Source organism: Cervus canadensis, chromosome 7 (assembly GCF_019320065.1).
Source record: "Cervus canadensis isolate Bull #8, Minnesota chromosome 7, ASM1932006v1, whole genome shotgun sequence".
NCBI lineage: Eukaryota > Metazoa > Chordata > Mammalia > Artiodactyla > Cervidae > Cervus > Cervus canadensis.
The window spans coordinates 64,699-73,732 of record NC_057392.1 but is presented as its reverse complement, the minus strand read 5'-3'; the positions used below and the strand labels follow the sequence as shown (position 1 = coordinate 73,732).

The 9,034-nt window shown below is 37.6% G+C and overlaps 2 pseudogenes; both read right to left on the bottom strand.

Annotated features, from left to right (window-relative positions):
- Positions 1-556: 556 nt before the first annotated feature.
- On the bottom strand, positions 557-3,352 carry LOC122445132 (annotated as a pseudogene).
- A 24-nt stretch (positions 3,353-3,376) lies between these two features.
- Positions 3,377-4,314, bottom strand: LOC122445130 (annotated as a pseudogene).
- Between the last annotated feature and the right edge of the window lie 4,720 nt (positions 4,315-9,034).

Sequence of the window (9,034 nt, the reverse complement as noted above, 5' to 3'; positions counted from 1 at the left end):
TTAGTGGCAAGGAAACAATTAGATTTTGAATTTCTCCTTCCTCATTTTGTTGGTGCCTTGCTTTTGACTTCTGATAAATTCATAGGGAAAAAAAAAAAAATCAGCTGCAATTCCTTCACTCAACTGCCCCATCCCAATGGATCTATTGAAAAAATTTCTATCCCTTATTTGCTTTACCACAGGCTATGGAAAAATAGAAGATCTGAGTCAATGTCCTATGAAAAAACTGATTTCTCCCAAGTAACATGTATGCAGAGTTTAGTAAAGTAAATGGAAGACACTGGAGTAAAACATACTCTAAAATCAGGAAACAAGGAGATTATAGTTCTTTCCTTTGCCTAATCTGAAGCTATGAACATGAACATTGAAGACTCTAGAAAGTATATTAAAACTTATCAAAATGCCTAAAATGTGCCAATGTTAAATAATCAACAAGTAGTTTCTGGGCTTTTTTTTTTTCTGTCAATGATGCTCAAAACTTTTACTCTCACCATTTACAACAGGTACAATTCTACATATGTATATAAATCGTCACTTTCTTGGCATCGTGACAAGCCTAAATTACTCCCCTCTTCAACAAACTCCTTATGACACTTTTCACCTCTATGTTTCTCACTGTATAAATGATAGGATTGAACATAGGAGTGAGGATTGCAAAGAACACAGCCGCCCACTTGTCTGCAGGGTAAACAGCCACAGGATGTGTGTAAGTGCATGTACAGGGGACAAAAGACATTACCACTACTGTGAAGTGGGCACCACACTTAGAGAGGGCTTTGTGTCGTCCTTCAGAGCCACGGGATTTCAGGGAGCTCAGGACGACTATGTAGTAGATGAGCAGCATGGAAAAAATAAGCAAGCACATCCCCCCTTGTGTTAGCTGCCACCACCATAGCAAGCCTATAGGTATCACTGCAGGCAAGTTCCAACAGTGAGAAGAAATCACACATGAAGTAATCAATGGCACTGGGACCAGAGAAGATCAAGTCCATGGCAAAAAGAATCTGCACGGTGGCATGCAGGATCCCCCCAGTCCAGACCACCACCAGGAGCTGGCAGAGCCCCTGTCCAATGATGGTCATGTAGTGCAGAGGCTCGCAGATGGCCACACAGTGGTCATAGGCCATGACCAGTGGGGATGGTGACCTCTGATCCCACCAGGAAATGCTGCATAAAGAGCTGAGTCAGGCAGGCACCACAGGAGATGGTTGTCCTCTGGTACAGCAAATCAACTATCGATTTGGGGGTGGTGACAGAGGTCAAGGAGTCATCTAGGAAGGACAAGTGAGTGAGTAAGAAGCACATAGGGGCAGAAAATGTGGGGCTGAGGGAGATGGTGATGACCATGAGCAGGTTGGCCAGCACTGTGAGTAGCAAAATGATCTCTGATGCTCCAAAGAACTGTTTGAGGTAAGACCTGTTTCCTGCAGCTGTATAGCACAGGAGTTCGTTGGTGCTCTGTGATGACCTAGAGCAGCGGGATGAGGCAGGGGGTGAGAGGGAGGCTCAAGGGTGAGGGGATATATCTATACGTATAGCTGATTCACTTTGTTGTGCTGCAGAAACTAACACATGGTAAGGCAATTATACACAAATAGAACAAACAACAACCAAAGAAGAAGCCACTGAATTATACAGCCTTTTTTTTTTTTTTTTCTGTTTTTGGCCATGGCACATGGCCCATGGGATCTTAGATCCCAGAACCCTTGCAGTGGAAGTGAATAATCTTAAGACCTGGACCTCAAGGGAATTCCCTGAATTAGATGGCTTTTTAATCATAGAGCAAGTCAGCTAGCATTTTAAGGTTGTGTTTTTTTTTCTAAGTTTTCCTCTAGGAGTATTATAGTGACCAATCCTACATGTAGGTCTTTAATCTATTTTAAGTTTATTTTGTATATAGGGTAAGGGAATGTGTTGAAGAGGCACTCTTTTTTTCCACTGTATATTCATCCATCTTGGAGACAGTCTTGTACATCTTAGTAAACACAGTCACCCCAGTACAAAGCTCTATCATTGCTGTGCACTCAAATTATGGAAGAAACAGCTCCAGTTGAACACTGAGTTTGACACAGCAACATTTGTGAGAAGAAACATGAGTTGGTGTGTTGTAGTTAGAGAAGCTCTGATTTATAAAGAATGATGTAAAAATGTAAGATGGCCTGATGTCTTCTAGATGCAGAGAGGAGCATTGTAGGCATCCCCAACTTTCCTGAAAGTTCACCTTAGCCACTTTGCTTTTGTGAAGATCAACACTAATTCTCTTTTTCAATAACAGCAAGGAAAACTTAAAGGGATTTTGCTTTAAAAAATTCTGTTACCATGCTAATGCTGTTCTTTTGTAAAAGTAAAGTGGCATAATTTGAACTTTCAAAATGGAAAAAGTTGCAATGCTGAAATATACTGCTATTAATACATATTAGACAAGGCTGCAACCTATTGATACCATCTACTTGAAGGACAGTGACTCATTAAGACTGCAGATAATTTTCTTATCTATACACCTAAACATAGCACAGACACCTAAGGATATTCAAGAATAGAGAGCAAATGAAGACTAATCTCAAAACTTCTGGCTTATTTTTCTGTTTCTGCCAATAAAACAGATGGTGAATTATTCTTTCGTCCTTTTGTGATGGGCTCTCTTTTTTGCTTTTGGTAAAATCATAGTAAAAAAGAAATTTTCAATTGTGAGTCATTCTCTAATTGTCACTTCTCCGTGTATCTACCTAGGAATTTCTATCCCTTATTTGCCTTACTACAGACTAGGCAAAAATAGAAGTTCTGAGATCAATGTCCTGTGGAAAGGCCAATTTTGTCCAAGTAATAAATATGAATTTAGTACAGTAGGTGTCAGGCTCTTGAGAAAAACATTCTACAGTTCTCAAACCAGGGATTTATTGTTGCTCATTTCATTTCCTAATGTGAATCTTTGGACAAGAACATTGAAACATCCTAGAAAGTATATTGGGGTTCCCCAGTGACTCAGTTGTAAACAATCTGCCTGTAAGGCAGGACACTTAAGAGACCTGGGTTCTATCACTGGATCAAGAAGCTCCTCTGGAGGAAGGCATGGCAACCCACTCCAGTATTCTTGCCTGGAGAATCCCATGGACAGAGAAGTCTAGTGGACTATAGTCCAGAGGGTCCCAAAGAGTCAAACATGAGTGAAGCAACTGAGCACTCAGAAAGTATATTAAAACTTATAAAAATGCCTAAAATATATCCGGACAATATTAAATAATCAAGAAATATTAGTTTCTGGCTCTTTCTTTCTGTCAATGATCTACAATTTTATTTTTACTTTCTATCACAATTTATAACAGGTATAATCTTACCTATGTATATAAATCATTCTCTTCTTGTCATAGTGAACAGCTTAAGTCATTATCATTTTCAGCAAACTCCTCATGGCATTTTTCATCTCTGTGTTTCTCACTGTGTAAATGATAGGATTTAACATGAAGTGAAGACTGCAAAGAACATAGTCAGCCACTTGTCCTCTGGGTAAGTGGTCACAGGACGCATGTAGGTGAATATACAAGGGACAAAATAGAGCACCACTACTGTAAAGTGGGAGCTACATGTAGAGAGGGCTTTGTGCCTTCCTTCAGAGTCATGAAGGAAGCTACAAGGATTTCAGGGAGCTCAGGATGACTATGTAGGAGATGAGGAGCATGCTCATTATGAGCAAGCACATGACCCCGATGTTAGGTGCTACCACCATTCCAAGCCTGTAGGTACTGCGGCAAGCAAGATGCAACAGTGAGAAGAAACCACACATGAAATGGTCAATGGTGTTGAGACCACAGAAGGTCAAGTCTGCTGTGAAAAGAATCTGCACAGTGGCATGTAAGATCCCCCCGATTCAGACCACCACCACCAGGAGCTGGCAGAGTCCCCATCACATGATGGTCGTGTAGTGCAGAGGTTTGCAGATGGCCACATAGCAGTCACAGGCCATGACAATGAGGATGATAACCTCTGATCCTCCCAGGAATTGTTCCAAAAAGAGCTGAGTCAGGCAGCCACCCCAGGAGATGGTTCTCCTCTGGTACAGTGGGTCAGTGATCAATTTAGGGGTGGTGACAGATGTGTAGGAGGCATCTATGAAGGCCAAGTGAGTGAGAAAGAAGTACATGGGAGTAGAAAGTGTGGGACTGAGGGAGATGATGATGACCATGAGTGGACTGGCCACACAGTAAATAGGAAAATGAACAAAAAGACAACAAAAAGTATTTTCTTTAAGTGTGGATTCTGTGTGAATCCCAAGAGAGCAAATTTAGTCACATTGTTTAGAGATGTCAAGAGATCCATTTAGCAGCATATACCTTCCTGGGTCCTGAGCTACCTACAAAGGAACAAAGAATGATACCTATTAATCATGAAAGTGGTAGAGTCTGAATTCTTTAGAACCTAAACACAGCAGTCCCTGGAACTGTGGAGCATGTCCTTGCCACTCTGCCCGGCGCGTACTTCAGTTCTTGCTTACTTCCTCTGTGATGTGTTTCCCCTCTTCTAACATCTAGAGCTTGTCACCTATAAAATATCTCTTGGGCAACATTTGATGTGTCATTAACTGAAAAAACACTAGGATTTTCCCCTGCTTTCCAACTCCATATGACTCTGCTAAGTCATCTCAGTGTCTCATGTTTCCAAGCCTTCCTCTCTGTGCGTGAGGTTACAAATTTTAATTCTCAGATGCACCTTGTAAGCTGGGATGTGCCACACACAAGTAAGAGTTATTCCCTTTTCCATGATAATTTATATTTGAACCCTCTGCTCTAACTTTGGAAATAAAGACATGGTCAAAAGATATTCATCATAAACAGTGGGTTTAGGGAAATACATATAAATCACTGTTCACACAATGTAACTAGCACCAACCAGAATACAAGCTATTCAGCTGTGTTTCCTCACTCACTATAGTGCTTGGCATGATGTCTGTAGTGTGTGAAACTATTAGGTGATAAGTAGATGCTTGATGAATTGTTATACACCATGGGTAAGTATATGCCTGATTCCCCAGATCATAAACCTAGGAGGAATTCAAGTGTTCTTTTTTCTCCTATTCTGCTTATCATTACTCTCTACTTTAAGAGAAACAAAAATAAACATTTGAAAAGAAGCTGCCCTCCAGCTTAATAGTTTTGGCATATCTTATGGGGTAAATATTAAAATATTTAATTGCCTCTAGGAATAAGTATGCTATGGGGTCTTTTTACTTTCAAGATAGTTATAGTGTTTGTTAATCAATTTTTTTTTTATTCTTTAAAATTCTGTTTCATATTGAATTTAATGTAGTCGTGCTCAGTAAATGTAAAGCTTCAATAATCTTGGGTAAAAAAAGAAATAAAAACTCTTGCAAAGTTTTTCAGTATATAAGGATTTTTCAAGTAGTGGAAAGTTTATTTTCAAAGTTCTTAAAGTAAAAATTTAATGTGAAGAGCAGAAAAGTCTGAAAGATACAGAGATAGACAATGTACTATATATTCATGCATATCAATATATACTCAGACTAACACAAGCACAGATACAATCTTCTACTCAAGTATCTATTACAGGTTCCCACACTCAAGAAATATTTGTTGGACGCTTATTGTCTATGAATGTGCATCTGTTAACACATTCATGAACAGTGTTCATAATAGTGTTCATAATAAAGCCATGAACAGTGTTCCTGCTCAGTGCCCTTAAAACTTAAATTTCATTCCCAAACAACAGCAAGGTGTCCATCCACAATAGAAACGGTCTTTCCACTTCTTCCTATTTCTACTACATGCATTCTCATGTCTTCTTCTCCCACGTTTTCATAAGATCCATCTTCCTTCATTCCTGGTTATAGACCACTGAATTACTAATAGAATGAGAAATCTTGGGACACAAATGTCCCAAAGCAAAGACAAGAGAGAATATAAGTACAGTATAATGTATTATGCAAAAGTATGCCGTACCTTCAAAGATCAATGGACAAAGAGCTTTATTTTTTAATTATCCAAAAGGAACACAACATGGACTTCCCTAACAGTCCAGTGGCTGCAGAGGGGTTGGGGATTCGACCCCTGGTTGAGGAGCTAAGACTCCACATGCCATGCAGCCAAAAAAACAAAATATACTTTAAAAAAGCAATATTGTAACAGATTCAGTAAAGGTTTTAAAAATGGTTCACAAGAGAAAATGAACACATACTCTTCTGTGTGTGTGCTAGTCACTCAATCATGCCCAGCTCTGTGCGACCCCATAGACTGTAGGCTGCCAGGCTCTTTTGTCCAGGGAATTCTTCAGGCAACAATACTGGAGTGTGTTGCCACTCCCTTCCCCGGGGAATCTTCCCAACCCAGGGATCAAACCTGGGTCTCCTGCATTACAGGCAGATTCTTTACCATCTGAGTCACCAGGGAAGCCCTATACTCCTGTAAATATTAATTAAAAACTGAAAATTATAGTTATGAGGAAACAAAGTGGAACTGTTTCACTGCATTTTGTTATTCTGAGGTACAATCCTCTAACAGATCAGAAAAGGGTATACACACAATGTAAAAATGAAAGATCATTTATATAATAAAACTGTTTTTGAAATATCTATGAAGAAATTTATACTTTTGTTTTTCTTTGGTGCACAATACTCTGTCTAGAAATAAATTTTAATGGGGAAATGGGAGGGGGGTTCAGGATGGGGAATACATTTAAATCCATGGCTGATTCATGTCAATGTATGGCAAAAATTGCTACAATATTGTAAAGTAATTAGCCTCCAACTAATAAAAATAATTGGAGAATATTTTTTGGAAATATTTGGAAATATTTGAAAAATATTTGGAAATATTTTTAAAGGAGAAAAATCATTACTAACAAATATTTTCAACACAATTATTAAGGGTTGTGGAAAATTTGGAAGTGGTATGTAATATTCAACATTGGAAAAATGGATAACAGAAATTGAAATTGAAAATTGAAAGTTGCGTCCATGGAATTTTCCAGGCCAGCATACTGGATTGGGTAGCCATTCACTTCTCCAAGGGATCTTCCCAGCTCAGGGATCGAACCAGGTCTCCTGCATTGCAGGCAGATTCTTTAACAACTGAGCCACCAGGGAAGTCCAGTAATATGTACTTCCTAACAGGGATGCTTTTAAAAATTTTTCAGTATCACAAGAACATTCTTCATTTGTAATATAAAGTGGAGACAATTTGGGATGTATATTTGAATTGCTTAATTATTCTAATTCTACCCAATTTTGTTATTCTTCTTACTAGTTTAAATATATGTCAGTAAGGAAAAAAGACACCAAAATATTTCTACTTATAAATTTGTAGTATTGTATTTGAATCTATCTTTATTGATATGCTAAAAAAGATACATTTTAATGTCAGATAGTTAAAGGTAAGGAATGATAATATCATTTATTTCATCCATTTAAACCTAAGAGTCTATGATATACAGTCTATGATATTCTGGAAAAAAAAAAAAAAAACAACTCACCTATGAACATATCTGACATAGGTCCATGCTAGGGTTTCAGACAGCAGTTAGTTCAGCAAGAAAGAAGTAAAGTTGTAAGATTATAAAATGCCAACTGGCTCAGCTATAAATGTCTTTGTTGGTTTATAAATGGTACCTTTGTATGAACCTTAGAAGTAGGATCATGTATCTTGTAGGCAAATTCTTTAAAGTTTCTTAGCTGTGTCTAATAAGATCTCAGGGGTATTTTGCTATCATTAGCAGATCTTGCCAACAACCCAATGATATCAAGTAAAGTAGGTAAACATCAGAGGAGAACTTTTAGAGCACTCATCTTTAATTTCAAACTCCTCCTTGAGTCTGCATGAAGGCAAAACACTATTAAAGAAGGAAACAAAAAAAAGCAGCTGGTCACATGAATTGGAAAACATATGGGTTTATTATGGAGTATGAATATTTAGTATTATGTAAATTGAGATATAAGTGGGTATTTATCAGATATTTACATTTTATTATAATAATTTGTTTTTAATCTACTTATGAAAATCAGAATTTTAAAATATTGTTTTCAAATATATTTTAAGTGGTAATTGCTGTTTAGTCACTGAATTGTATCTGACCATTTTGTGACCCCAAGAACTGTAGCCCACCAAATTCCTTTGTCCATGGGATTTCTCAGGCAATACTGGAGTGAGTTGCCAGTTCTTCTCAGGGGATCTTCCCAAACCAGAGACTGAACGCATATCTCCTGTTTGGCAAGCGGGTCCTTTATCTCTGAGCCACCACTGAAGCAAGTGATAGTTATGAACCCTGTTATAACATTGACACCTCATACCAGGTGAAATTTACAGTAGTTCTTTTGTGCCAATTCTGGAGTTACAGTAACATGATGATGATAGAAATAATTTAATTATTCAATTATACTTAGAGATGGGAAAATACACTTATTTCAATCAATTAAATATAATTTTATAACATTCATATGGAATAGGATAAAATAAGTGATGACATTCAAAATTTATAGCAAGGATATAGGAGCCAGGGAATGAGAATGCCATTTACCAAGGGGAAAGAAGAGGCCAGGCCTTTAAATTGTGAGCCAGCACTCTTGCATTTAAGGTATTGTTTTACAGCAAATGTGGCATGAAATGTATTCCCACCAATTATAAATCTCATTACAATTATCTACTGAAAGAGAAAAAAATACAGATATTTGCAAATATTTTGTAAAAAAATACTTCAATTCAACTCAAAAAATACTGTATATATAAAAAAGAAATATTTCTAGATAGAATTGCAGTCACACACCATGTTCAAATATGCTTTAAGTAATAAGAAAAATAAATTAATTGTACATAACTCTACATTGACTCCAGAGAATATGATCATTTTGAGCAACACGCATTATGAAAGAAAAGAGGTTAAGGAAACTGAAATCACATGGACAATTCTAGCTTCACTGTAGTTATTGTTGTTCAGTTGCTAAGTTGTGTCCAACTGTTTGTTTCCCCATGGACTGCAGCATTCCAGGCTTCCCTGTCCTTCACTGTCTCCTGGAGTTTGTTCAAACTCATGT